Here is a 14394-nt window from a genome sequence, read left to right on the forward strand (position 1 = left end):
CACGAGCCTCAACATTCATCGGACCACATACATCTATATGTATGATTTCCAACAAATCTGTTGCTCTCTCCATAGTACCAGAGAACGGTGTTTTTGTCATCTTGCCCATAAGGCACGGTTCGCAAGTACCAAGTGATTCATAATCAGGTGGTTCCAAAAGTCCATCAGTATGGAGTTTCTTCATGCGCTTTACACTGATATGACCTAAACGGCAGTGCCACAAATAAGTTGCACTATCATTATCAACTCTGCATCTTTTGGTTTCAACATTATGAATATGTGTGTTACTACTATCGAGATTTAATAAGAATAGACCACTCTTCAAGGGTGCATGATCATAAAAGATATTACTCATATAAATAGAACAACCATTATTCTCTGATTTAAATGAATAACCGTCTCGCATCAAACAAGATCCAGATATAATGTTCATGCTCAACGCTGGCACCAAATAACAATTATTTAGGTCTAATACTAATCTCGAAGGTAGATGTAGAGGTAGCGTGCCGACCGTGATCACATCGACTTTGGAACCATTTCCCACGCGCATCGTCACCTCGTCCTTAGCCAATCTTCGCTTAATCCGTAGTCCCTGTTTCGAGTTGCAAATATTAGCAACAGAACCAGTATCAAATACCCAGGTGCTACTGCGAGCATTAGTAAGGTACACATCAATAACATGTATATCGTATATACCTTTGTTCACCTTGCCATCCTTCTTACCTGCCAAATACTTGGGGCAGTTCCGCTTCCAGTGACCAGTCTGCTTGCAGTAGAAGCACTCAGTTTCAGGCTTAGGCCCAGATTTGGGTTTCTTCTCCTAAGTAGCAACTTGTTTGCTGTTCTTTTTGAAGTTCCCCTTCTTCTTCCCTTTGCCCTTTTTCTTGAAACTAGTGGTCTTGCTGACCATCAACACTTGATGCTCCTTCTTGATTTCTACCTCTGCAGCTTTCAGCATTGCGAAGAGCTCGGGAATAGTCTTATTCATCCCTTGCATATTATAGTTCATCACGAAGCTCTTGTAGCTAGGTGGAAGTGATTGGAGAATTCTGTCAATGACGCAATCATCTGGAAGATTAACTCCCAATTGAATCAAGTGATTATTATACCCAGACATTTTGAGTATATGCTCACTGACAGAACTGTTCTCCTCCATCTTGCGGCTATAGAACTTATTGGAGACTTCATATCTCTCAATCCGTGCATTTGCTTGAAATATTAACTTCAACTCCTGGAACATCTCATATGCTCCATGACGTCCAAAACATCGTTGAAGTCCCGATTCTAAGCCGTAAAGCATGGCACACTGAACTATCAAGTAGTCATCAACTTTGCTCTGCCAAACATTCATAACATCTGGTGTTGCTCCAGCAGCAGGCTTGGCACCCAGCGGTGCTTCCAGGACGTAATTCTTCTGTGCAGCAATGAGGATAATCCTCAAGTTACGGACCCAGTCCGTGTAACTGCTACCATCATCTTTCAACTTTCCTTTCTCAAGGAACGCATTAAAATTCAACGGAACAACAACACGGGCCATCTATCTACAATCAAACATAAACAAGCAAGATACTATCAGATACTAAGTTCATGATAAATTTAAGTTCAATTAATCATATTTCTAAAGAACTCCCACTTAGATAGACATCCCTCTAATCCTCTAAGTGATCACGTGATCCAAATCAACTAAACCATGTCCGATCATCACGTGAGATGGAGTAGTTTCATTGGTGAACATCACTATGTTGATCATATCTACTATATGATTCACGCTCGACCTTTCGGTCTCTGTGTTCCGAGGCCATATCTGTATATGCTTGGCTCGTCAAGTATAACCTGAGTATTCCGCGTGTGCAACTGTTTTGCACCCGCTGTATTTGAACGTAGAGCCTATCACACCCGATCATCACGTGGTGTCTCAGCACGAAGAACTTTCACAACGGTGCATACTCAGGGAGAACACTTCTTGATAATTAGCGAGAGATCATCTTAAAATGCTACCGTCAATCAAAGCAAGATAAGATGCATAAAAGATAAACATCACATGCAATCAATATAAGTGATATGATATGGCCATCATCATCTTGTGCTTGTGATCTCCATCTTCGAAGCACCGTCATGATCACCATCATCACCGGCGCGACACCTTGATCATCATTGTAGCATTGTTGTCATCTCGGCAATCTTATGCTTCCACGACTATCGCTACTGCTTAGTGATAAAGTAAAGCATTACAGCGCAATTGCATTGCATACAATAAAGCGACAACCATATGGCTCCTGCCAGTTGCCGATAACTTGGTTACAAAACATGATCATCTCATACAATAAAAGTTAGCATCATGTCTTGACCATATCACATCACAACATACCCGGCAAAAACAAGTTAGACGTCCTCTACTTTGTTGTTGCAAGTTTTACGTGGCTGCTACGGGCTTAAGCAAGAATCAATCTTACCTATGCATCAAAACCACAACGATAGTTTGTCAAGTTGGTGCTGTTTTAACCTTCGCAAGGACCGGGCGTAGCCATACTCGGTTCAACTAAAGTTGGAGAAACTGACACCCGCCAGCCACCTATGTGCAAAGCACATCGGTAGAACCAGTCTCGCGTAAGCGTATGCGTAATGTTGGTCCGGGCCGCTCCAACAATACCGCCGAAACAAAGTATGACATGCTGGTAAGCAGTATGACTTATATCGCCCACAACTCGCTTGTGTTCTACTCGTGCATATAATATCAACACATAAAACCAGGCTCGGATGCCACTGTTGGGGAACATAGTAATTTCAAAAAAATTCCTACGCACATGCAAGATCATGGTGATGCATAGCAACGAGAGGGGAGAGTGTAATCCACATACCCTCGTAGACCAACAGCGGAAGCGTTATGATAACGCGGTTGATGTAGTCGTACGTCTTCACGGCCCGATCGATCAAGCACCGAAACTACGGCACCTCCGAGTTCTAGCACATGTTCAGCTCGATGATGATCCCTGGACTCCGATCCAGCCAAGTGTCGGGGAAGAGTTCCGTCAGCATGACGGCGTGGTGATGATCTTGATGTTCTACTGTGGCAGGGCTTCGCCTAAGCACCACTACAATATTATTGAGGACTATGGTGGAAGGGGGCACCGCACACGGCTAAGAGAACGATCTTGCAGATCAACTTGTGTGTCTAGGGGTGCCCCCTGCCCCCGTATATAAAGGAGCAAGGGGGGTGCGGCCGGCCCTAGGAGGAGGTGCGCCGGAGGAGTCCTACTCCTACCGGGAGTAGGACTCCCCCCCTTTCCCTTGTTGGATTAGGACTTGGGGGGAAGGAGCAGAGGGAAGAAAGGAAAGGGGGGGCGCCCCCCTCCTTGTCCAATTCAGACTTGGGGGGGAGGGGCGCGCGGCAGCCCCTAGGCCTCCTCTCCTCTTCCTCCACTAGGCCCATTAAGGCCCATTAGGTTACCGGGGGGTTCCGGTAACCTCCTGATACTCCGGTAAAAATGCCGATTTCACCCGGAACACTTCCGATGTCCAAACATAGGCTTCCAATATATCAATCTTTATGTCTCGAACATTTCGAGACTCCTCGTCATGTCCGTGATCACATCCGGGACTCCGAACAAACTTCGGTACATCAAAATATATAAACTCATAATGAAACTGTCATCGTAACGTTAAGCGTGCGGACCCTACGGGTTCGAGAACAATGTATACATGACCGAGACATGTCTCCGATCAATAACCAATAGCGGAACCTGGATGCTCATATTGGCTCCCACATATTCTACGAAGATCTTTTATCGGTCAGACCGCATAACAACATACTTTGTTCCCTTTGTCATCGGTATGTTACTTGCCCGAGATTCGATCATCGGTATCTCAATACCTAGTTCAATCTCGTTACCGGCAAGTCTCTTTACTCGTTTCGTAATACATCATCTCACAACTAACTCATTAGTTGCAATGCTTGCAAGGCTTATGTGATGTGCATTACCGAGAGGGCCCAGAGATACCTCTCCGACAATCGGAGTGACAAATCCTAATCTCGAAATACGCCAACCCAACATGTACATTTGGAGACACATGTAGAGCTCCTTTATAATCACCCAGTTACGTTGTCACGTTTGGTAGCACACAAAGTGTTCCTCTGGCAAACGGGAGTTGCATAATCTCATAGTCATAGGAACATGTATAAGTCATGAAGAAAGCAATAGCAACATACTAAATGATCTGGTGCTAAGCTAATGGAATGGGTCATGTCAATCACATCATTCTCCTAATGATGTGATCCCATTAATCAAATGACAACACATGTCTATGGTTAGGAAACATAACCATCTTTGATTAACGAGCTAGTCAAGTAGAGGCAGACTAGTGACGTTTTAGTTTGTCTATGTATTCACACAAGTATTATGTTTCCGGATAATACAATTCTAGCATGAATAATAAACATTTATCATGATATAAGGAAATAAAATAGTAACTTTATTATTGCCTCTAGGGCATATTTCCTTCATAGAGTTCCCTGAAGAATTGTCCCAAATCTGCAACTGCTATGTATAAGTCAGGGCGACCCAATCCTCTAAGGATAACAGGTAAAACCCTTTGAAGTAGGACGTGGCAGTCATGAGTTTTCAACACTTGTACCTTGTTTCCATCTGCACTGACTCTCCTTTCAGGGTTGGAAGCAAATCCATGTGGGAATTTCACACGTGACAGGACCTCGCTTCTTTTCTTTTTGCCTTGTCCAAGACGTACACAACTAGTGCCATATCCCGTGGTTTACCTTCATCTTGCACCTGCAAATCCTTTCTGATACCCAGGTGTGTCAAATCAATCCTAGATTTTAAGGTATCTTTCGTCTTGCCTTCAATATTAAGAAGTGTGCCGTTAATGCTGTCACATATATTTTTCTCGATGTGCATCACATCAAGATTATGCCGCAGATCCAAATCTTTCCAATACTCCAAGTCCCACAAAGTGGACCTGCGGGTAAACAATAATCTCTCTTCTGCCCTGCCACGCTTCCTTTTCCCGCTACCATTATCAGGATGGTTTCCTGGTGTAATATGCCTGACGTTCTCTAATTCCACTTGCAACTCATCAACGGTGAGCCTCTTTGGCGCATCGCGGTTTTCATGCTTTGCATTGAACACATGTCTTCGGTATTTTGTAGGACGCGGCTTGTCCTTGGCGAGGAAATGACGGTGTCCAATGTAACAGATCTTGCTAAGTATTGCGTATGATAGTGGATTCCTGTCACAGCGAACACATGCATTGTAATCATGTGTCGTTCGCCCTGACATAGTGCCCAAAGCCGAATAATCATGGATGCACCAAATTATAACAGCACGCAGAAGGAAATCAGCTAGCGGGCTGCTATATAGGTCTTGAGTGAGAACACCCCTCCATAGCTGTTGAAGTTCCTCCACAAGAGGCTCCATAAATAAATCAAAATCCTTTCTACGACTTTTTGGACCTGGGATGAGCAAGGCCATAATGTAGTTTGATTCTTTGGTGCAGACATTTGGAGGCATGTTGTAAGGGATAACAAGCACTGGCCACATGCTATATGTGGCACTCTGGTGGCCAAATGGGTTAAATCCATCTAAAGCTAAGCCAAGTCTAATGTTTCTCGGGTCAACAGCAAACTTTTTGTGTTTCTGACTGAAGCTTTTCCACTCACTACCATGTGATGGATGGCTCATTACATTTTGATCTCTGTACTCCTGGTTCCTAGAATGCCACAGTACATCCTCTCTTGTTTCAGCATCATGAAACAACCTCTGCAATCTTGGTGTAATTGGAAAATGTCTCAGAACATTATGAGGAATCCTCTTCACAACATTGCCATCTTTCCATCTTGATGATTTGCACTTCGGGCATTCACTTAAGTTGGCATAATCCTTCCGGAACAGAACACAATTATTCTTACAAACATGGATCATATCATATCCAATTCCAACTACACGAAGGAAATCCTTCATTTTACTATAGGTGTGTGGCATCTCAGACGCATCTAGGAAAGCTTTGCGGAAAGCAGCCAACATCACATCGAATGATTTGTTGGTCATCCGCTCAGATGTCTTCACCTGAAGAAAGGTGACCGTAGCTGAGAATACTGACAGCTTATTTCCTGGGGTGACAACCACGTTGCATTGTTCTAACATGCGGGCCCACCGTTTTTCTTCTGCAGGTGAAAGTTCACGAAATGCACGAGCATTTCGTAGCATTGTTTCAATGTTGGTCAAACTCACTGGCTCCGCTACCACCAACTCCTCTTCCTCTTCCACCTGAGCATTAGACAGATCAAGATGGTGATCTGCTGCTTCCACGTAGTCAGTGACACTGACGTTCATAGCTTCACCATGATGAACCCACCTAGTATATGTGACCGACATCCCACACAAGTGTAGATGATTTTGCACAGTTGACTGGGGTCTTGTAACTGAATTCATACAACTGCTACACGGGCAGAGCACATCTGATTTCAGACCACCGTACTCAGCTCTGATAAAGATCATGAAGTTTTCAACCCCCTCAACATATGCAGTGGAGAATTGATAACCCACAAGTATAGGGGATCGCAACAGTTTTTGAGGGTAGAGTATTCAACCCAAATTTATTGATTCGACACAAGGGGAGCCAAAGAATATTCTCAAGTATTAGCAGCTGAGTTGTCAATTCAACCACACCTGGAAACTTAGTATCTGCAGCAAAGTGTTTAGTAGCACAGTAATATGATAGTGGTGGTAAGGTAGCAAAAGAGTAGTGCAAGCAATAGTAAATATTTTTGGTATTTTGTAGTGATTGTAACAGTAGCAGCGGGAAAGTAAATAAGTGTAAACCAGTATATGGAAAACTCGTACGCACCGGATCAGTGATGAATAATTATGCCGGATGCGGTTCATCATGTAACAGTCATAACATAGGGTGACACAGAAGTAGCTCCAATTCATCAATGTAATGTAGGCATGTATTCCGAATATAGTCATACGTGCTTATGGAAAAGAACTTGCATGACATCTTTTGTCCTACCCTCCCGTGGCAGCGGGGTCCTAATGGAAACTAAGGGATATTAAGGCCTCCTTTTAATAGAGAACCGGAACAAAGCATTAGCACATAGTGAATACATGAACTCCTCAAACTATGGTCATCACCGGGAGTGGTCGTGATTATTGTCACTTCGGGGTTGCCGGATCATAACACATAGTAGGTGACTATAGACTTGCAAGATAGGATCAAGAACTCACATATATTCATGAAAACATAATAGGTTCAGATCTGAAATCATGGCACTCGGGCCCTAGTGACAAGCATTAAGCATAGCAAAGTCAAAGCAACATCAATCTCAGAACATAGTGGATATTGGGGATCAAACCCTAACAAAACTAACTCGATTACATGCTAAATCTCATCCAACCCATCACCGTCCAGCAAGCCTACGATGGAATTACTCACGCACGGCGGTGAGCATCATGAAATTGGTGATGGAGGATGGTTGATGATGACGACGGCGACGAATCCCCCTCTCCGGAGCCCCAAACGGACTCCAGATCAGCCCTCCCGAGTGGTTTTAGGGCTTGGCGGCGGCTCTGTATCGTGAAACGCGATGATTTCTTCTCTCTTATTTTTTTCTCTCTGAAAGCAAATATATAGAGTTGGAGTTGGCGTCGGAGGGCATCCAGGGGGCCCACGAGGTAGGGGGCGCGCCCTAGGGGGGCACGCCCCCACCCTCGTGGACAGGGTGTGGGCCCCCTGGTCTTCATCTTTGGCAAGGATTTTTTATTATTTTTTATAAGACATCCCGTGGAGTTTCAGGTCATTCCGAGAACTTTTGTTTTCTGCACATAAAACAACATCATGGCAATTCTGCTGAAAACTGCGTCAGTCCGGGTTAGTTCCATTCAAATCATACAAGTTAGAGTCCAAAACAAGGGCAAAAGTGTTTGGAAAAGTAGGTACGACGGAGACGTATCAACTCCCCCAAGCTTAAACCCTTGCTTGTCCTCAAGCAATTTTCAGTTGACAAACTGAAAGAAAGAAAGAAAAACTTTTACAAACTCTGTTTGCTCTTGTTATTGTAAATATGTAAAGCCAGCATTCAAGTTTTGAGAAAAGATCATGACTAACCACATTTGCAATAATTCTCAAGTCTCATAATTACTCATATCAATAGCATAATCAACTAGAGAGCCATAATAATAAATCTCGGATGACAACACTTTCTCAAAACAATCATAATATGATATAACAAGATGGTATCTCGCTAGCCCTTTCTGAGACCGCAAAACATAAATGCAGAGCACCTTTAAAGATCAAGGACTGACTAGACATTGTAATTCATGGTAAAAGAGATCCAATCATAGTCATACCCAATATAAATTAACAATGATGAATGCAAATGACAGCTGTGCTCTCCAGCTAGTGCTTTTTAATAAGAGGGTGATGACTCAACATAAAAGTAAATGGATAGGCCCTTCGCAGAGGGAAGCAGGGACTTGTAGAGGTGCCAGAGCTCGGTTTTGAAATAGAGATAAATTGTATTTTGAGTGGTATACTTTCATTGTCAACGTAGCAACTAAGAGATGGCGATGTCTTCCATGCTGAACACATTATAGGCGGTTCCCAAACATAATGGTAAAGTTTATACTCCCCCTGCACAAACAAGCATCAATCCATGACTTGCTCGAAACAACGAGTGTCTCCAACATACATCAGGTCCCAGGGGGAGTTTTGTTTGCAATTAATTTTGATTTAGTTTGCATAAAGCATGGGACTGGGCATCCTGGTGACCAGCCATTTTCTCGTGAGTGAGGAGCGGAGTCCACTCCTCTTGAGAATAACCCGCCTAACACGGAAGATAAGGACCGCCTTGGTTGATACATGAGCTATTTGAGCATACAAAACAGAATGTTTATTTGAAGGTTTAGAGTTTGGCACATACAAATTTACTTGGAACGGCAGGTAGATACCGCATATAGGAAGGTATAGTGGACTCATCTGGAATAACTTTGGGGTTTAAGGGATTGGATGCACAAGCAGTATTCCCGCTTAGTACAAGTGAAGGCTAGCAAAAGACCAGGAAGCGACCGACTAGAGAGCGACAACAGCCATGTACATGCATTAAAATTAATAAACATTAGATGCAAGCATGAGTAGGATATAATCCACCATGAACATAAATATCGTGAAGGCTATGTTGATTCGTTTCAACTACATGTGTGAACATGTGCCAAGTCAAGTCACTTAAATCATTCAAATGAGGATGCCACCCCATCATACTACATCATAATCATCTCAATAGCATGTTGGCACGCAAGGTAAATCATTATAACTCATAGCTAATCAAGAATGACACAAGCAACTATGATCTCTAATTGTCATTGCAAACATGTTTATTCATAACAAGCTGAATCAGGAACGATGAACTCATCATATTTACAAAAACAAAAGAGGTCGAGTTCATACCAGCTTTTCTCATCTCGGTCAGTCCATCATATATCATCATAATTGCCTTTCACTTGCACGACCGAACGATGTGAATAATAATAAGAGTGCACGTGCATTGGACTAAGCTGGAATCTGCGAGCATTTAGGGATGGCAGTTTTGCCCATGGGTATGGGTACCCGCAGGTACCCTACCCGAAAACAATGGGTATGGGCAAGAATTGAAGAGATTTTCTACCCACGGGTAATGGGTACCCATACCCGCAAAATATATTGGTAGGACATGGGTAAGAAATTGTGCCCATGGGTAACCAATGGATACCCAGAAAAAATTAATAAATGAAAATAACTCCTATAACATGTGGGGTTAACATCCAACTCATATGGCCCAACCCTAAATCTCATATTTCTTAAACAAGTCATAGCTCATAGGCTCATAATCACCTGCTCACCACTCCTCATACGTCCTATGTGACTCTTCAAAAGATGAAATATCGACTCTTAGCTACCAGACTCTTGTCAAACACTCGATCCAGTGATCCCCAATTTCCACCACCACGTTCCACTACGTCGGCCTTCCACCAACCGCTGCTCATACTCCCCTGATGCCTCCAAGAGGCCACCCACTGGAGGAGGCCACATACTTGCTATACTACTCTACCATGATCACTTGAATTTTGAACTCATTTCTCTACCTCTTAAGAATTTTAATGCTATATATTATACCCAATGGATACCCATTGGGTATAGGATACCCGATGGGTATGGGCATGGGTGTTAGTTTATACCCATGGGTATTGAAGTGGGTGGGTATAAAAAGTTCCTATGGGTATGGGTTTGGGTAGAAGGAGGTTGTACCTGCCCATACCCTACCCATTGCCATCCCTACGAGCATTCAATAAACAGGAGAAGACAAAGCAATATGGGCTCTAGGTTAATTTAATAATAATGCATATAAGAGCCACTTCAACAATTTAATCATGGTCTTCTCCTATCGACCCCGAAAGAAAAGAAAAGAAATAAAACTATTTACATGGCAAATCTCCCAACAAGCAAAAGAAGAACGGGAAATATTTTTGGGTTTTCTTTTTTAATTATTACTACTACAGCAAGAAAGTAAACTAGCTAGAAGCTATTACTAATTTTTTTTGTTTTTCTTAAGGTTTAACAAACACACAAGAAGAAAGTAGAAAAAAAGAAAATAAAGTAGCATGGATATTACAGTGAAAGAGTATGAGCACCGACATCTACCAATGAGTGTGTGTGAACATAAATGTAATGTCGGTGAGAGATACGTACTCCCCCAAGCTTAGGCTTTTGGCCTAAGTTGGTCTATTGCCAGGGATAGCTTGGCGGATGCCTGTAGGTGTAGCTGGGGTCGTACTACGACGAAGAATAGTTGGGATCATACTGTGATGAAGAAGAGGACTCTGACTGCCACTGGCTGACAGTGATATCTGGATCCCAAGAATAAACAGATTGTCATGGAGGCTCATCTTGTGGTTCCGGTTCTGGGGCTGGTGCAGGATTTTTGTAAGCTTGGACGGCAGCCCACGTAACGAGATAGGGTCCTACAAAATTAAACAACGAAGGAGCGGGCAACGTAATAGTTTCAGGATAACGTTTATCAAAGTATAACTTATATTTGAGCTCTCCATCCCTGCCCTTAACAAGAAAATCATGTGCTAACATACTCTTATAATCTAGATAAGCACTATGCAACAATCTTTCTTCTTTCTCATGAAGCCTAATAGCTATGTTAAAATGTGCAGCGAGGCGTGAAGCATAAATGCCTCCAAAGATGGGACCCTTAGTACGGTTCAGACTTAACCGTCTAGCAACAATTCCGCCCATACTAACAGTGTTGTCGCGGTATAAACCATGGAATAGAATAATAATATCAGGAACGCTAAGGTTCCCACAGTTCCCACGACCAATCAAGCATCGACTAGCAAATAAAGCAAAATAGCGTAACACAGGAAAATGTATGCTAGTGATCCTCGCATCTGAAACCTTCCTGGTTTCTCCCACAGAGATAAGGTTAATAAATGGTTCCAACTCCTTACGGGGTGGTTCCTCTAAGATACCCTCAGGGGGTATGTTGCAGACTGCACAAAATTCAGAAATGGCATTTCCTTCACAATGTCATATAAATGAAACTCTACTGAAGGAGGTGATTCCTTAGGGTAAAAGTAGAAGTTTTGCACAAAGGTATTTGTGAGTAAGAGATACTGTGGACGTTGGTCGCGGACGAAGTCGGTGAGGCCAGCATTCTCAATCAATGAATAGAAATCCTCATAAATCCCGGCCTCTCTCAGAAGGCCATTCACACGGCCGGATCTCCGCGGTACGACGAAAATTATATTTGGGCCTCTGAGCTTCTTCATTTTGTTTCTCCTTTGAGCATCGGCTCGATGAGCCCCTCCAAATTCTCTTCATCATTTCTCTGAAATAATCTGAAACTTTTAGTAACTTCAAACAAAAGTGAACCAACTTCAATAAAACTGATAGCAACTACTCCTACAAGTACCTAGAGCCTATATCAAGCATTAGAACTACATGGAACCATATAAATTTGGCATGCAATATCAAGAACATGGTCACCTATGCAGCACAAATTTGCAAAGAATAAAGCACTAGAACAAAAACTAATTGGACCAATGGAGGAGTCACATACCAAGGAACAATCTCCCCAAGCAGTTTTGCGAGAGGTGCTTTGAGCAAGGAGATCGAAAATCATAGCAAAAGTGGCTGGAACTCGTGCTTGAGTTGGTTTTTCGTGTTTGTGTGAGGCAGAGGAAGGAGATGGGTGCTGGGATAAGTAGAGGAGGGCCACTGTGGGCCCACGAGGCAGGGGGCGCGCCCTCCACCCTCGTGGCCAGGTGGCAGCTCCCCCCGCGGTAATTTTTGCACAGTAATGCCTCAAATATTCCCAAAAAAATCATATTAAATTGGCATGGCATTCTGAGGACTTTATTTTTGTGATATTTTTATATTGCACGGATAAGCCAGGAAACAGACAGAAAAATACTATTTTTGCTTTATTTCTACTAAATAACAGAAAGTATAGAAGGGGTACAGAAATTTGTGCTTCTAGTTTCATCCATCTCATGCTCATCAAAAAGAATCCACTAACAAGGTTGATCAAGTCTTGTTAACAAACTCATTCCGATAATCATGAAACCGGAGAAATTTCGAATAACACTAGGTTACCTCAACGAGGATATGCACAACCCCAATAATAAGTATATCATATTTCTTTTTGATAGTCGGAAGGGGAAATTCAAAACCTCCAAATATAATCGATGGAATTTTTCCAATAGAGTTGATACTATGAACTTGAGGTTGTTTCCTCAGAAAGTGTACCGTATGCTCATTACCATTAACATGAAAAGTGACATTGCCTTTGTTGCAATCAATAACAGCCCCTGCAGTATTAAGAAAAGGACTTCCAAGAATAATAGACATACTATCATCCTCGGGAATATCAAGAATAACAAAGTCCGTTAAAATAGTAATGTTTGCAACCACAACATGCACATCCTCGCAAATACCAACAGGTATAGCAGTTTATTTATCAGCCATTTGCAAAGATATTTCAGTAGGTGTCAACTTATTCAATTCAAGTCTACGATATAAAGAGAGAGGCATAACACTAACACCGGCTCCAAGATCACATAAAGCAGTTTTAATATAATTTCTTTTAATGGAGCATGGTATAGTAGGTACTCCTGGATCTCCAAGTTTCTTTGGTATTCCACCCTTAAACGTATTTCAGCTTCTGGTATCTTTCTTTTATTAGTAATGATATCTTTCATATATTTAGTATAAGGATTAGTTTTGAGCACATCAGTCAATCGCATACGCAAAAAGATAGGTCTAATCATTTCAGCAAAGCGCTCAAAATCCTCATCATCCTTTTTCTTGGATGGTTTGGGAGGAAAAGGCATGGGCTTCTGAACCCATGGTTCTCTTTCTTTACCATGTTTCCTAGCAACAAAGTCTCTCTTATCATAATGTTGATTCTTTGATTGTGGGTTATCAAGATCAACAGCAGGTTCAACTTCTACATCATTATCATTACTAGGTTGAGCATCATCATGAACATCATCATTAACATTTTCACTAGGTTCATGTTCATTACCAGATTGTGTTTCAGCATCAGACATAGAGATATCATTTGGATTATCAGGTGGTTCAGCAATAGGTTCACTAGAAGTTTGCACAGTTCTATCATTTTTCTTTTTTCTTCTTTTTAGAAGAACTAGGAACATCAATATTATTTCTCTGAGAATCCTGCTCGATTCTCTTAGGGTGGCCTTCAGGATACAATGGTTCCTGAGTCATTCTACCAGTTCTAGTAGCCACTCTAACAGCATAATCATTTTTCTTACTATTCATTTCATCAAGCACTTCTTTTTGAGCTTTAAGTACTTGTTCTACTTGAGTGGTAACCATAGAAGCATGTTTGCTAACAAGTTTAAGTTCACCTCTAATATTAGCCATATAATCACCCAAGCGTCTAATCATATAAGCATTTTATTTTAATTGTCTACCAAAATAAGCATTGAAATCGTCTTGCTTAAACATAAAGTTATCAAACTCATCCAAGCACTGACTAGCAATTTTAGTAGGAGGGACTTCAGCTTTATCATATTTATAGAGAGAATTTACCTTTACTACCTGTGTCGGGATATCGGGATTAGGAGGTTCTTCAATAAATAAAGGATTAAGATTGTATACTTCTTCAACAGGCGGTAAATTAAGACCATGTATTTCTTCAATAGGAGGTAAATTCTTAACATCTTCAGCTTTAATACCTTTTTCTTTCATGGATTTCTTTGCCTCTTGCATATCTTCGGGACTGAGAAATAGAACACCTCTCTTCTTCGGAGTTGGTTTAGGAATAGCCTCAGTAACTGGAGCAGGAGCTGGCTCTGGAGCTGGCTCTGGAGGTGC

This window comes from Triticum dicoccoides, chromosome 7A (assembly GCF_002162155.2).
Source record: "Triticum dicoccoides isolate Atlit2015 ecotype Zavitan chromosome 7A, WEW_v2.0, whole genome shotgun sequence".
Taxonomy (NCBI): Eukaryota; Viridiplantae; Streptophyta; class Magnoliopsida; order Poales; family Poaceae; genus Triticum; species Triticum dicoccoides.